The sequence below is a fragment of the Budorcas taxicolor genome, chromosome 3 (assembly GCF_023091745.1).
Source record: "Budorcas taxicolor isolate Tak-1 chromosome 3, Takin1.1, whole genome shotgun sequence".
NCBI lineage: Eukaryota > Metazoa > Chordata > Mammalia > Artiodactyla > Bovidae > Budorcas > Budorcas taxicolor.
The window spans coordinates 8,208,467-8,222,193 of NC_068912.1; the positions used below are offsets into that span (position 1 = coordinate 8,208,467).

General features: G+C 40.2%; 1 protein-coding gene across 1 annotated transcript in view; it reads right to left on the minus strand.

Annotated features, from left to right (window-relative positions):
* Positions 1-13,727, minus strand: part of ATF6 (activating transcription factor 6) — a 239,137-nt gene that overhangs the window by 217,625 nt on the left and 7,785 nt on the right. The window lies entirely within an intron of this gene.

The window sequence follows — 13,727 nt, forward strand, 5'->3', positions numbered from 1 at the left end:
AAGGATTAAAAAATGTCCTGCCGTGTCATACTGGACTAACTGATAGTGATTTTCTGGAACATTACTAACACAAATTCTGAGGCTTCATCTGGACTCAGCACAAAAAAGGTGACAGAGTTGATCAGCAGTGATGACAGGACAGGAATATGACAGAACACGTATCAGGGATTTCAGAGAAGGCGATGGCACCCCACTCCAGTGTTCTTGCCTGGAGAATCCCAGGGACGGGGGAGCCTGGTGGGCTGCCGTCTATGGGGTCGCACAGAGTCAGACACGACTGAAGCGACTTAGCAGCAGCAGTATCAGGTATTTACCATCCATGCCTTAAATTAAAGATACAACCAATTTTCTATCCAAACAATAAAGAACTTTTCTAAATCAAATTTATTTCAGCAAATCTAACAATGTTCCAATTTCCTAATGAGACTGCATTATAAACCAAGAAACATGAACGCAGAACGTAAAGATTCTGATAAGGCCAAACAAGGCTGATTACTGTACAATCTGTAAAGTATCTATTTTCTCTAACATCTTAGCAACTTCAAGTGCTTTGAAGAGTTTGCCAGTCTAAGTTGGCCTCTGTACTCCCTACCATCAGGCCACTGAAATTTTCTCTGCTGGTTTCCTTACTCCACATATATAGGAATTGCACTGCCAGTCTATCCTTGACTCAGCCAGTGGTAGGAACATTTCACCAACCTAAAACAAAATAGTACATAGCAAAATATGTTGTGTGCAGTGATAATGAAAGGTTATTCATATAACTCTCAAAAAAGGACTACCTTAAACACAGCGGTCGAGCAAAACAAAACAAAAAACCCATATAAGTAGCTAACTGTGACTATGTGCCTTATACACAGGCTAAAACTCCTTGAAAGAGTTCTTTATCTGCTGCCTCTCATTTCTCTCCTCCCTTTCCTTCTAGAACCTATTCCAACCAAGCTCCCCTCCCACACACACATGCATACACACCAGTTATTAATGTCACCAATGACCTCTCCTTTGCTAAACTGAATAGTAAATTCATGGTCCTCATCTTACTCTCAACAGCTTTGAAACAGTTGATCCTTTCATATTAATGGAAGCATTTTCCTCACTTGGTTTCAAATTATCATCCTCACCTGGTTTTTCCTCCCATCTCACTGGTTGGCCCTATCTTGCTGGTTCTTCCTTATCTTCTTAATATGAAACTGTCCCTGGGCTTAGTGTAAACTTTTCTATCTATTCTGCTCCCTTTGTGATTTCAGCTGAGTTCGTGGCTTTAAATAGCATGGACATGCCAAGGATTCCTAAACAAACATTTCCAATCTATACCTCAAGATGTATAAACAGAGTAAGTACTCTCCATCTCCTCTTGAGTATCTAAAAGGCATCTCAAACTTAACACAGCCAAACTGAGCTTCAAATCACCCTTCATCAAACCTTCTATGGCTTTGTCTTTATCTCAGTTAATGGCAATCCAATTACCCCAGCAGCTCAGGTCAAAAACCTTAAGAGTCATTGTTTATTTCTCTTCCTCATTCTCTGTATTCAATCTACCAGTAAATCCTCTCAGCTCTGTCTTCAAAATATGTATTAGTAATCTCGCTTCTTACCTTTCTTTTCCATCCTTCCAACTCTTTCCATCTCTCCTTTCTTCCCCAGCTCTTCTGAACAGAGAGATGTCAGCAGAGCAAGGAGGGTGATGGGGTTTTTTGTGTCATCATCTGTGAAAATGTGCCTGGTACCCAAGGAAATAGGATGATGCCGGAGAGGGGGCTGCCTAGTGGAGGTGTAGGCATGCCTCAGCTGCCAAGAAAATGCAGCAGTGGGAGGAGGCACAGGGTAGAAGATGTAAAAAACAGCCCAAGTGGTTAGGAGAGTAATAATACCAAAAATATGTGCTCTTTGATAAAGCAAATGACTAAATATATTTAAAATAATTGGAGCTAGGTTCCTCACTGTTTGAAAAAGCACTTACAAATGTGAAAAGGGAAGAGAATAAAAGAATCCTAAGGTGTTGGACTGGTATGAGAAGCATTAATATGGGCACATTTTTAAAAAATACACACAGAAAGAATTATAGATTTTGTATAAGTGTGTACACACACACACACACACATACATATACATGTATTTCTTAGCTCTGTCTTCTAACAGGTCCAAGAAGCGATGACATCCCGTCAGTATTTTAAAATCCTGTTTCCAGATCTTGGATACTAAATATGATACTAAATGGAAGTCCACCAAAGGGCTACTCAGAGTAATAGCTAGCTTAGACAGGGGCATGCAAAAGAGGCCTGGGAAAATTTTGTTTTGCCAGAAAATAAGGAAATTCTCGGAGAACAATGGGAACATGTCAAAAGAACAAAGAAGCTGATATGAATGGATGCTATTTTTGTCTTTTTGTTTTCTCATATTTACAATTCTTTCACTTAACAAATAGACTCTTACTGGTCAATTCTGGGAAAATCTGAGCCTCAAAATAAAGCCAGATTACAACCCATTAAGTCAAATAGCAATTAGTGAGCCCATAATGAAATAAAAAGAGAAAGCTCTTTCTTACAGCATCAGTTCAGTTCAGTCACTCAGTCGTGTCTGACTCTTTGCGACCCCATGGACTGCAGCACACCAGGCTTTCCTGTCCATCACCAACTCCCAGAGCTTACTCAAACTCATATCCATCAAGTCAGTGATGCCATCCAACTATCCCATCCTCTGTCATCCCTATCTCCTCCTGCCTTCAATCTTTCCCAGCATCAGGGTCTTTTCCAATGAGTCAGTTCTTTGCATCAAGTGGCCAAAGCATTGGAGTTTCAGCATCAGCATTAGTCCTTCCAATGACTATTCAGGACTGATTTCCTTTAGAATGGACTGGTTTGATTTCCTTGTAGTCCAAGGGACTCTCAAAAGTCCTCTCCAACACCACAAGTCAAAAGCATCAATTCTTCAGTGCTCAGCTTTCTTTATAGTCCAACTCTCACATCCATACATGACAACTGGAAAAACCAAAGCTTTGACTAGATAGACCTTTGTTGGCAAAGTAATGTCTCTGCTTTTTAGTATGCGGTCTAGGCTGTTCATAGCTCTTCTTTCAAGGAGCAAATGTCTTTTAATTTAATGGCTGCAGTCACCATCTGCAGTGATTTTGAAGCCCAAAAAAATAGTCTCTCACTCTTTCCCCGTCTGTTTGCCATGACGTGATGGGACCAGATGCCATGATCTTAGTTTTCTGAATGTTGAGTTTTAAGCCAACTTTTTTACTCTCCTCTTCACTTTCATCAAGAGGCTCTTCAGTTCCCCTTTGCTTTCTGCCATAAGGGTGGTGTCATCTGTATATCTGAGGTTATTGGTATTTCTCCTGGCAATCTTGATTCCAGCCTGTGCTTCTTCCAGCCCAGCGTTTCTCATTATATACTCTGCATATAAGTCAAACAAGCAGGGTGACAATATACAGCCTTGATGTACTCCTTTCCCGATTTGGAACCAGTCTGTTGTTCCATGTCCAGTTCTAACTGTTGCTTCCTGACCTGCATACAGATTTCTCAGGAGGCAGGTCAGGAGATCTGGTATTCTCATCTCTTTAAGAATTTTCCACAGTTTGTTGTGATCCACAGAGTCAAAGGCTTTGATGTAGTCAATAAAGCAAAAGTAGATATTTTTCTGGAACTCTTTTATTTTTTCAATGATCTGGCAGATGTTGGCAATTTGATCTCTGGTTCCTCTGCCTTTTCTAAACCCAGCTTGAACATCCAGAAGTTCACAGTTCTTACAATATAATGTCAATTAATTTATGCAGACATAATATCTAGAAATAATCACCATTTGGCATTAGAGCAGCACTTGATATAGACTGGAGTTATCAATGGAGGCCAGGGCTAGTGAGTGAAGGCTTAATAAGGAATACAATATTGGTGGCATGTCCAATTATCTCTCCTCAGATACTATTCAAATGTAAAACAAGAAATAGTGACACTACTGTGTAGAAATCTGACAGATACTAACTTGACCATGTGGTCAAAGTGAACATCACCTTGGGACAGGTCAACATGGTGTGCCTCCGGATGCAGTGCACTGAGAACAGAGCATCATTTCCCCGGCATTCCTGCGACATTCCTGCCATGGACTCAAGGCCTGATTCTGGTCATGGGGAAAGAGTGGATAGACCCAGGTTTACAGTCATCTTACACAACAAAAGATATGCACTCTTTAACACTGTCAAGGATACAGAAACAAGGAAAGACTAAGGAATCGTTCCAGGAGACATGACAAGTAAAAGTAATGTGGGTTTCTAGGTAGGGTCCCAGACTGGAAAGGGAACGGGGACATTATTAAGACATATGGCAACATTTGAATGGGATCAGTGAACTGGAGGGTAATGCTGGACCCTTGGTCATTTCCTGACTGGAAGGAGTATATGGTAGTTGATATAGGCGAGTGTCCTTGTTTCAGGGAGGAGAGGGTAAACACTGCAGTATTTAAGGGTAATGATCTAACAACACAGTTTTCTGTCTTTTTCTCTCTCTAAAGAAAGAAATGGGGCTAATACAGCAAAATTTAGCACTTAGGGAATATGTGTAAAAGACATGCAACAATTCTTTGTACAGTTCTTATAACTTTTCTGTAGGTTTGAAACTATTCAAAAATTTAAATTTGAATAAAAAATATACATGGGTATATACACATGCATATGCATATGTGTATAGATTCATAATCCAACCACTTCCATTTCCTCCATTCTCCCATCATAAATCACTTGGATTGCTGCACTAGCCTCCAAATGGTCTCCCTGCTTCTGCCCTTGACCTTCCTTCAGTCTATTTTCAACAGAGCATCTAAAGTGAGCCCATAAAGGGGGGTTGGTCCTAAGATGGCAGAGGAATAGGACAGGGAGACCACTTTCTCTCCCACAAATTCACCAAAAGAACATTTAAACGCTGAGAAAATTCCACAAAACAACTTCTGAATGCCGGCAGAGGACATCAGGCACCCAGAAAAGCAGCCCATTGTCTTCGAAAGGAGATAGGAAAAAATATAAAAGACAAAAGAGGTAGGGACAGAGCTCCGTCCCGGGAACGGAGTCTTAAAAAGAGAGAAGTTTCCAAACACCAGGAAACACTCTCACTGCCCAGTCTGTGGCGAGCCTTGGAACCACAGAGGGCAACATAACAGGGAGGAAAAATAAATAAATAATTAAAACCCACAGATTAAGAGCCCAACAGTAACTCCCCCAGTGGAGAAGCAGCACAGATGCCTGCACCCACCACCAGCGAGCAGGGGCTAGGCAGGGAGGCGGGGCTGCATCGCTTAGAGTAAGGACCGGGAATGCCCCGAGGGCAATCTGAGCGAACTAATTGGGCTAGCAAACCAGACTGTGGGATAGCTACTAAGCGAAAAGCCCTAACCTAAGACACCACCAGGCCCGCTCACAGAACAAAGGACTAGAGCTACACGAAAAGCCCTAACCTGAGAGCTGGACTGTGAAGAAGGCTGAGCGCCAAAGAATGGATGCTTTTGAACTGCGGTGTTGGAGAAGACTCTTGAGAGTCCCTTGGACTGCAAGGAGATCCAACCAGTCCATTCTGAAGGAGATCAGCCCTGGGATTTCTTTGGAAGGAATGATGCTAAAGCTGAAACTCCAGTACTTTGGCCACCTCATGTGAAGAGTTGACTCACTGGAAAAGACTCTGATGCTGGGAGGGACTGGGGGCAGGAGGAGAAGGGGACGACCAAGGATGAGATGGCTGGATGGCATCACGGACTCGATGGACATGAGTCTGAGTGAACTCCAGGAGTTGGTGATGGACAGGGAGGCCTGGCGTGCTGCGATTCATGGGGTCGCAGAGAGTCGGACACGACTGAGCGACTGAACTGAACTGAACTGAAGACACCGTCAGGCCTGCTCACAGAACAAAGGACTGAACAGAGATAGGCGACTGCAGACCATCCCCCTCCGGTGACAAGCAGCCAGAGCCAGAAGGGGGCAATCGCAGCCCCAGAGAGGCATTATCTACCAAACTGCAAGCAGGCTTCTTTGCTAACTAAGACTTCTTGGGGTTCTGGACAGTAAACATCCGCCTGAGAAGGTTCACCGGTTGTACACCCAGAAAACCCGAGCAGCAGGGACGAGGGAGGCGATAAGTAACAGCAACCGCACTCGCCAAACACCTCATCACCTGAGCTGCTAGGACCTGGGAAGGGCACAAAACGCAGGCCCAACCAAGTCTGCGCCTCTCAGGACTACCCGAGTGCCTGAACCTGAGCGGCTTAGACCTGGGAGGTGCATGCAGCCCAGGGCCGGCCTCGGACGGTTCCCAGGGGAGCAACCTAGAGCCTGAGCAGTGTGGGCAGGGAGGGTACACGCACCGTGAGCGGGGACAGGCAAGTGTGGCTGAGGCACTGCGAGCACACGCCAGTGTTATTTGTTTGCAGCGTCCCTCCCTCCCCACAGCGCAACTGAACAAGTGAGCCTAAAAAAATGTCCACCACCGCCCCCTTTATGTCAGGGCAGAAATCAGACACTGAAGAGACCAGCAAACAGAAGAAGCTAAAACAGAGGGAACCGCCTTGGAAGTGACAGGTGCAATAGATTAAAACCCTGTCGTTAGTACCAACTACATAGGAAGGGGCCTAGAGATCTTGAGAAATATCAGCCGGACCAAGGAACTATCTGAAAATGAACTGACCTCACAATACTCACAACACCACCAGAGAAAGTCCTAGATATATTTTTTACTATTTTTATGATTGTTCTTTTTTTTTTAATTTTTTTTAAATTTTTAAGTTCTCTATTACTCCTTTAATTTTCACTTTTACAAACTACTATTACTTTGCAAAAAAAAGACCCTATTTTTTAAAAGCAAACTTCATACATATATATATATTTTATAATTTTTGTGACTGTTGTTTTTTTCTCTCTTTTTTCTTCTTTTCTTTAATATTGTATTTTTGAAATTCCAAACTACTCTAGATTTTTAATCTTTGCTTTTTGGTATTTGTTATCAATTTTGTACCTTTAAGAACCCAATCTTCAGTACCCATTTTTACTTGGGAGCGAGATTACTGGTTTGACTGCTCTCTCCCCCTCTGGACTCTCCTTTTTCTCCACCAGGTCACCTCTGTCTCCTCCCTACCCATCTCTTCTCTACCCAACTCTGTGAATCTCTGTGTGTTCCAGACGGTGGAGAACACTTAGGGAACTGATTACTGGCTGGATCTGTCTCTCTTCTTTTGATTTACCCCTTTTATCCTCCTGGCCACCTCTGTCTCCTTCCTCCCTCTTCTCTTCTCTGTATAACTCCATGAACATCTCTAAGCAGTCCAGTTGTGGCATGCACATAAGGAAGTGATTACTGGCTAGCTTGCACTCTCCTCTGTTGACTCCATCTCATCTCATTCGGGTCACCTCTAACTCCCTCCTCCCTCTTCTCTTCTCCATGTAACTCTGTGAACCTCTCTGGGTGTCCCTCACTGTGGAGAAACTTTTCATCTTTAACCTAGATGTTTTATCAACGGTGCTGTATAGAAGGAGAAGTCTGGAGACTACTGTAAAAATAAGACTAAAAACCAGAAGCAGGACGCTTACGTCCAAACCCCGAGAACACCAGAGAACTCCTGACTCCAGGGAACATTAATTGACAGGAGCTCATCAAATGCCTCCATACCTACACTGAAACCAAGCACCATCCAAGGGCCAACAAGTTCCAGAGCAAGACATACCACGCAAATTCTCCAGCAACACAGAACACTCCCCTGAGCTCCAAGATACAGGCTGCCCAAAGTTACTCCAAAACCACTGACATCTCATAACTCATTACTGGACACTTCATTGCACTCCAGAGAGAAGAAATCCAGCTCCACCCACCAGAACACCGACACAAGCTTCCCTAACCAAGAAATCTTGACAAGCCACCTGTACAACCCCACCCACAGCAAGGAAACTCCACAATAAAGAGAACTCCACAAACTGCCAGAATACAGAAAGGACACCCCAAACTCAGCAATATAAACGTGATGAAGAGACAGAGGAATACCCAGCAGGTAAAGGAACAGGAGAAATGCCCACCAAACCAAACAAAAGAGGAAGAGATAGGGAATCTACCTGATAAAGAATTCCAAATAATGATAGTGAAAATGATCCAAAATCTTGAAATCAAAATGGAATCACAGATAAATAGCCTGGAGACAAGGATTGAGAAGATGCAAGAAAGGTTTAACAAGGACCTAGAAGAAATAAAAGAGAGTCAATATATAATGAATAATGCAATAAATTAGATCAAAAACACTCTGGAGGGAACAAATAGTAGAATAACAGAGGCAGAAGATAGGATTAGTGAAGTAGAATGGTAGAAATAAATGAATCAGAGAGGAAACAAGAAAAACGAATTAAAAGAAATGAGGACAATCTCAGAGACCTCCACGACAGTGTTAAATCCCCCAGCATTCGAATCATAGGAGTCCCAGAAGAAGAAGACAAAAAGAAAGACCGTGAGAAAATACTTGAGGAGATAATACTTGAAAACTTCCCTAAAGTGGGGAAGGAAATAATCACTCAAGTCCAAGAAACCCAGAGAGTCCCAAACAGGGTAAACCTGAGGCAAAACACCCAAAGACACATATTAATCAAATTAACAAAGATCAAACACAAAGAACAAATATTAAAAGCAGCAAGGGAAAAACAACAAATAACACACAAGGGGATTCCCATAAGGATAACAGCTGATCTTTCAATAGAAGCCCTTCAGGCCAGGAGGGAATGGCATGACATACTTAAAGTGATGAAAGAAAATAACCTACAGCCCAGATTACTGTACCCAGCAAGGATCTCAATCAAATATGAAGGAGAACGCAAAAGCTTTACAGACAAGCAAAAGCTGAGAGAATTCAGCACCACCAAACCGGCTCTCCAACAAATGCTAAAGGATATTCTCTAGACAGGAAACACAAAAAGGGTGTATAAATTCGAACCCCAAACAATAAAGTAAATGGCAATGGGATCATACTTATCAATAATTACCTTAAACGTAAATGGGTTGAATGCCCCAACCAAAAGACAAAGACTGGCTGAATGGATACAAAAATAAGACCCCTATATATGTTGTCTACAAGAGACCCAAATCAAAACAGGGGACACATACAGACTGAAAGGGAAGAGCTGGAAAAAGATTTTCCATGCAAATAGAGACCAAAAGAAAGCAGGAGTAGCAATACTCATATCAGATAAAATAGTCTTTAAAACAAAGACTGTGAAAAGAGACAAAGAAGGACACTACATAATGATCAAAGGATCAATCCAAGAAGATATAACTATTATAAATATATATGCACCCAATATAGGAGCACCGCAATATGTAAGACAGACGCTAACAAGTATGAAAGGGGAAATTAACAATAACACTATAATAGTGGGAGACTTTAATACCCCACTCACACCTATGGATAGATCAACTAAACAGAAAATTAACAAGGAAACACAAACTTTAAATGATACCATAGACCAGTTAGACCTAATTGGTATCTATAGGATATTCACCCCAAAACAATGAATTTCACCTTTTTCTCAAGCACGCACGGAACCTTCTCCAGGATAGATCACATCCTGGGCCATAAATCTTGCCTTGGTAAATTCAAAAAAATTGAAATCATTCCAAGCATCTTTTCTGACCACAATGCAGTAAGATTAGATCTCAATTACAGGAGAAAAACTATTAAAAATTCCAACATATGGAGGCTGAACAACACGCTGCTGAATAACCAACAAATCACAGAAGAAATAAAAAAAAAGAAATCAAAATATGCATAGAAATGAATGAAAATGAAAAGACAACAAACCAAAACCTGTGGGACACTGTAAAAGCAGTGCTAAGGGGAAAGTTCATAGCAATACAGGCATACCTCAAGAAACAAGAAAAAGTCAAATAAATAACCTAACTCTACACCTAAGGCAACTAGAAAAGGAAGAAATGAAGAACCCCAGGGTTAGTAGAAGGAAAGAAATCTTAAAAATTAGGGCAGAAATAAATGATAAAGAAACAAAAGAGACCATAGCAAAAATCAACAAAGCCAAAAGCTGGTTCTTTGAAAGGATAAATAAAATTGACAAACCATTAGCCACACTCATCAAGAAACAAAGGGAGAAAAATCAAATCAAAACTTAGAAATGAAAATGGAGAGATCACAATAGACAACACAGAAATACAGAGGATCATAAGAGACTACTATCAGCAATTATATGCCAATAAAATGGACAACATGGAAGAAATGGACAAATTCTTAGAAAAGTACAACTTTCCAAAACTGAACCAGGAAGAAATAGAAAATCTTAACAGACCCATCACAAGCCTGGAAATTGAAACTGTTATCAGAAATCTTCCAGCAAACAAAAGCCCAGGTCCAGATGGCTTCACAGCTGAATTCTACCAAAAATTTCGAGAAGAGCTAACACCTATCCTACTCAAACTCTTCCAGAAAATTGCAGAGGAAGGTAAACTTCCAAACTCATTCTATGAGGCCACCATCACCCTAATACCAAAACCTGACAAAGATGACACACAAAAAAAGAAAACTACAGGCCAATATCACTGATGAACATAGATGCAAAAATCCTTTACAAAATTCTAGCAATCAGAATCCAACAACACATTAAAAAGATCATACACCATGACCAAGTGGGCTTTATCCCAGGGATGCAAGGATTCTTCAATATCCACAAATCAATCAATGTAATTCACCACATTAATAAATTGAAAAATAAAAGCCACATGATTATCTCAATAGATGCAGAGAAAGCCTTTGACCAAATTCAACATCCATTTATGATAAAAACTCTCCAGAAAGCAGGAATAGAAGGAACATACCTCAACATAATAAAAGCTATATATGACAAACCCACAGCAAACATTATCCTAAAAAGTGAAAAATTGAAAGTATTTCCCCTAAAGTCAGGAACAAGACAAGGGTGCCCACTTTCACCACTATTCAACATAGTTTTGGAAGTTTGGGCCACAGCAATCAGAGCAGAAAAAGAAATAAAAGGAATCCAAATTGGAAAAGAAGAAGTAAAACTCTCACTGTTTGCAGATGATATGATCCTCTACATAGAAAACCCTAAAGACTCCACCAGAAAATTACTAGAGCTAATCAATGAATATAGCAAGCCTGCAGGATATAAAATCAACACACAGAAATCTCTTGCATTCCTATACACTAATAATGAGAAAATAGAAAGAAAAATTAAGGACACAATTCCATTCACCATTGCAACGAAAAGAATGAAATACTTAAGAATATATCTACCTAAAGAAACTAAAGACCTATATATATAAAACACTGGTGAAAGAAATCAAAGAGGACACTAATAGATGGAGAAATATACCATGTTCATGGATTGGAAGAATCAATATAGTGAAAATGAGTATATCACCCAAAGCAATCTATAGATTCAGTGCAATCCCTATCAAGCTACCAACAGTATTTTTCACAGAACTAGAACAATTAATTTCACAATTTGTATGGAAATACAAAAAACCTCAAATAGCCAAAGCTACCTTGAGAAAGAAGAATGGAACTGGAGGAATCAACCTGCCTGACTTCAGGCTCTACTACAAAGCCACAGTCATCAAGACAGTATGGTATTGGCACAAAGACAGAAATATAGATCAATGGAACAAAATAGAAAGCCTAGAGATAAATCCACGCACCTATGGACACCTTATCTTTGACAAAGGAGGCAAGAATATACAACGGATTAAAGACAATCTCTCTAACAAGTGGTGCTGGGAAAACTGGTCAACCACTTGTAAAAGAATAAAACTAGAACACTTTCTAACACCATACACAAAAATAAACTCAAAATGGATTAAAGATCTAAATGTAAGACCAGAAACTATAAAACTCCTAGAGGAGAACATAGGCAAAACATTCTCTGACATAAATCACAGCAGAATCCTCTATGATCCACCTCCCAGAATATCAGAAATAAAAGCAAAAATAAACAAATGCGACCTAATTAAACTTAAAAGTTTCTGCACAACAAAGGAAACTATAAGCAAGGTGAAAAGACAGCCTTCAGAATGGGAGAAAATAATAGCAAATGAAGCAACTGACAAACAACTAATCTCAAAAATATACAAGCAACTCCTGCAGCTCAATTCCAGAAAAATAAACAACCCAATCAAAAAATGGGCCAAAGAACTAAACAGACATTTCTCCAAAGAAGACATACAGATGGCTAACAAACACATGAAAAGATGCTCAACATCACTCATTATCAGAGAAATGCAAATCAAAACCACAATGAGGTACCATTTTACGCCAGTCAGAATGGCTGCGATCCAAAAGTCTACAAGCAATAAATGCTGGAGAGGGTGTGGAAAAAAGGGAACCCTCTTAACTGTTGGTGGGAATGCAAACTAGTACAGCCACTATGGAGAACAGAGTGGAGATTCCTTAAAAAACTGGAAATAGAACTGCCTTATGACCCAGTAATCCCACTGTTGGGCATACACACTGAGGAAACCAGAATTGAAAGAGACACATGTACCCCAATGTTCATCGCAGCACTGTTTATAATAGCCAGGACATGGAAGCAACCTAGATGTCCATCAGCAGATGAACAGATAAGAAAGCTGTGATACATATACACAATGGAATATTACTCAGCCATTAAAAAGAATACATTTGAATCAGTTCTAATGAGGTGGATGAAACTGAAGCCTATTATACAGAGTGAAGTAAGCCAGAAAGAAAAACACCAATACAGTATACTAATGCATATATATGGAATTTAGAAAGATGGTAACGATAACCCTGTATGCGAGACAGCAAAAGAGACACAGATGTATAGAACAGTCTTTTGGACTCTGTGGGAGAGGGACAGGGGATTTGGGAGAATGGGACTGAAACATGTATATCATATATGAAATGAATCGCCAGTCAAGGTTCAATGCATGATACTGGATGCTTGGGGATGGTGCACTGGGATGACCCAGAGGGATGGTACGGGGAGGGAGGAGGGAGGGGAGTTCAGGATGGGGAACACATGTATACCTGTGGTGGATTCATGTTGATGTATGGCAAAACCAATACAATATTGTAAAGTAATTAACCTCCAATTAAAATAAATAAATTTATATAAAAAAATAAAAAATAATAATTAAAAAAATAAAGTGAGCCCATAAAAACATAGGATGTTACTGGGAATCAGGATTTCCACAGGAGGAAAAGAGAAATGAAAGTATATAATAGAAGAAGAAAAAAACTTTCATTACTATATAATGCAAGAAAAAAACTTGCAAAAGTATATAATGCAAGAAGAGAAAGAACTCTGTCTGTGCTACTGTCTTTGAAGTGTGAGTATTAGTACAAATTCATGCTTTCTAAAAACACGTATTTCCTTTTTCTTAGGAAATACACAGTGAAGCGTTTGGGAGTTTCATATTATTTGCAACCTGCTTTCAGATGATGAAAGAAAAGGAAGTGTTCATAATACTAAGAGAGAAAGCAAGTATGGCAGGATGTCAACAGATGATAAATCTAGATAAGGGGAATATAGGTTATCGCAATACTGATCTTTTAACTTTTCTGTGGTTTGCTGATACTTTAAAAAACTGATGGTGGGTTGATAAGTACACTTGTATATCTACAGAATATCTTAGAAAGATCCATAAGAAGTGGTGGTATTGGTTACCTATGAAGTATCTCTGAAATTTACTGCCAACTTCTATGTCTTTTTCACCAATCCCAGACTA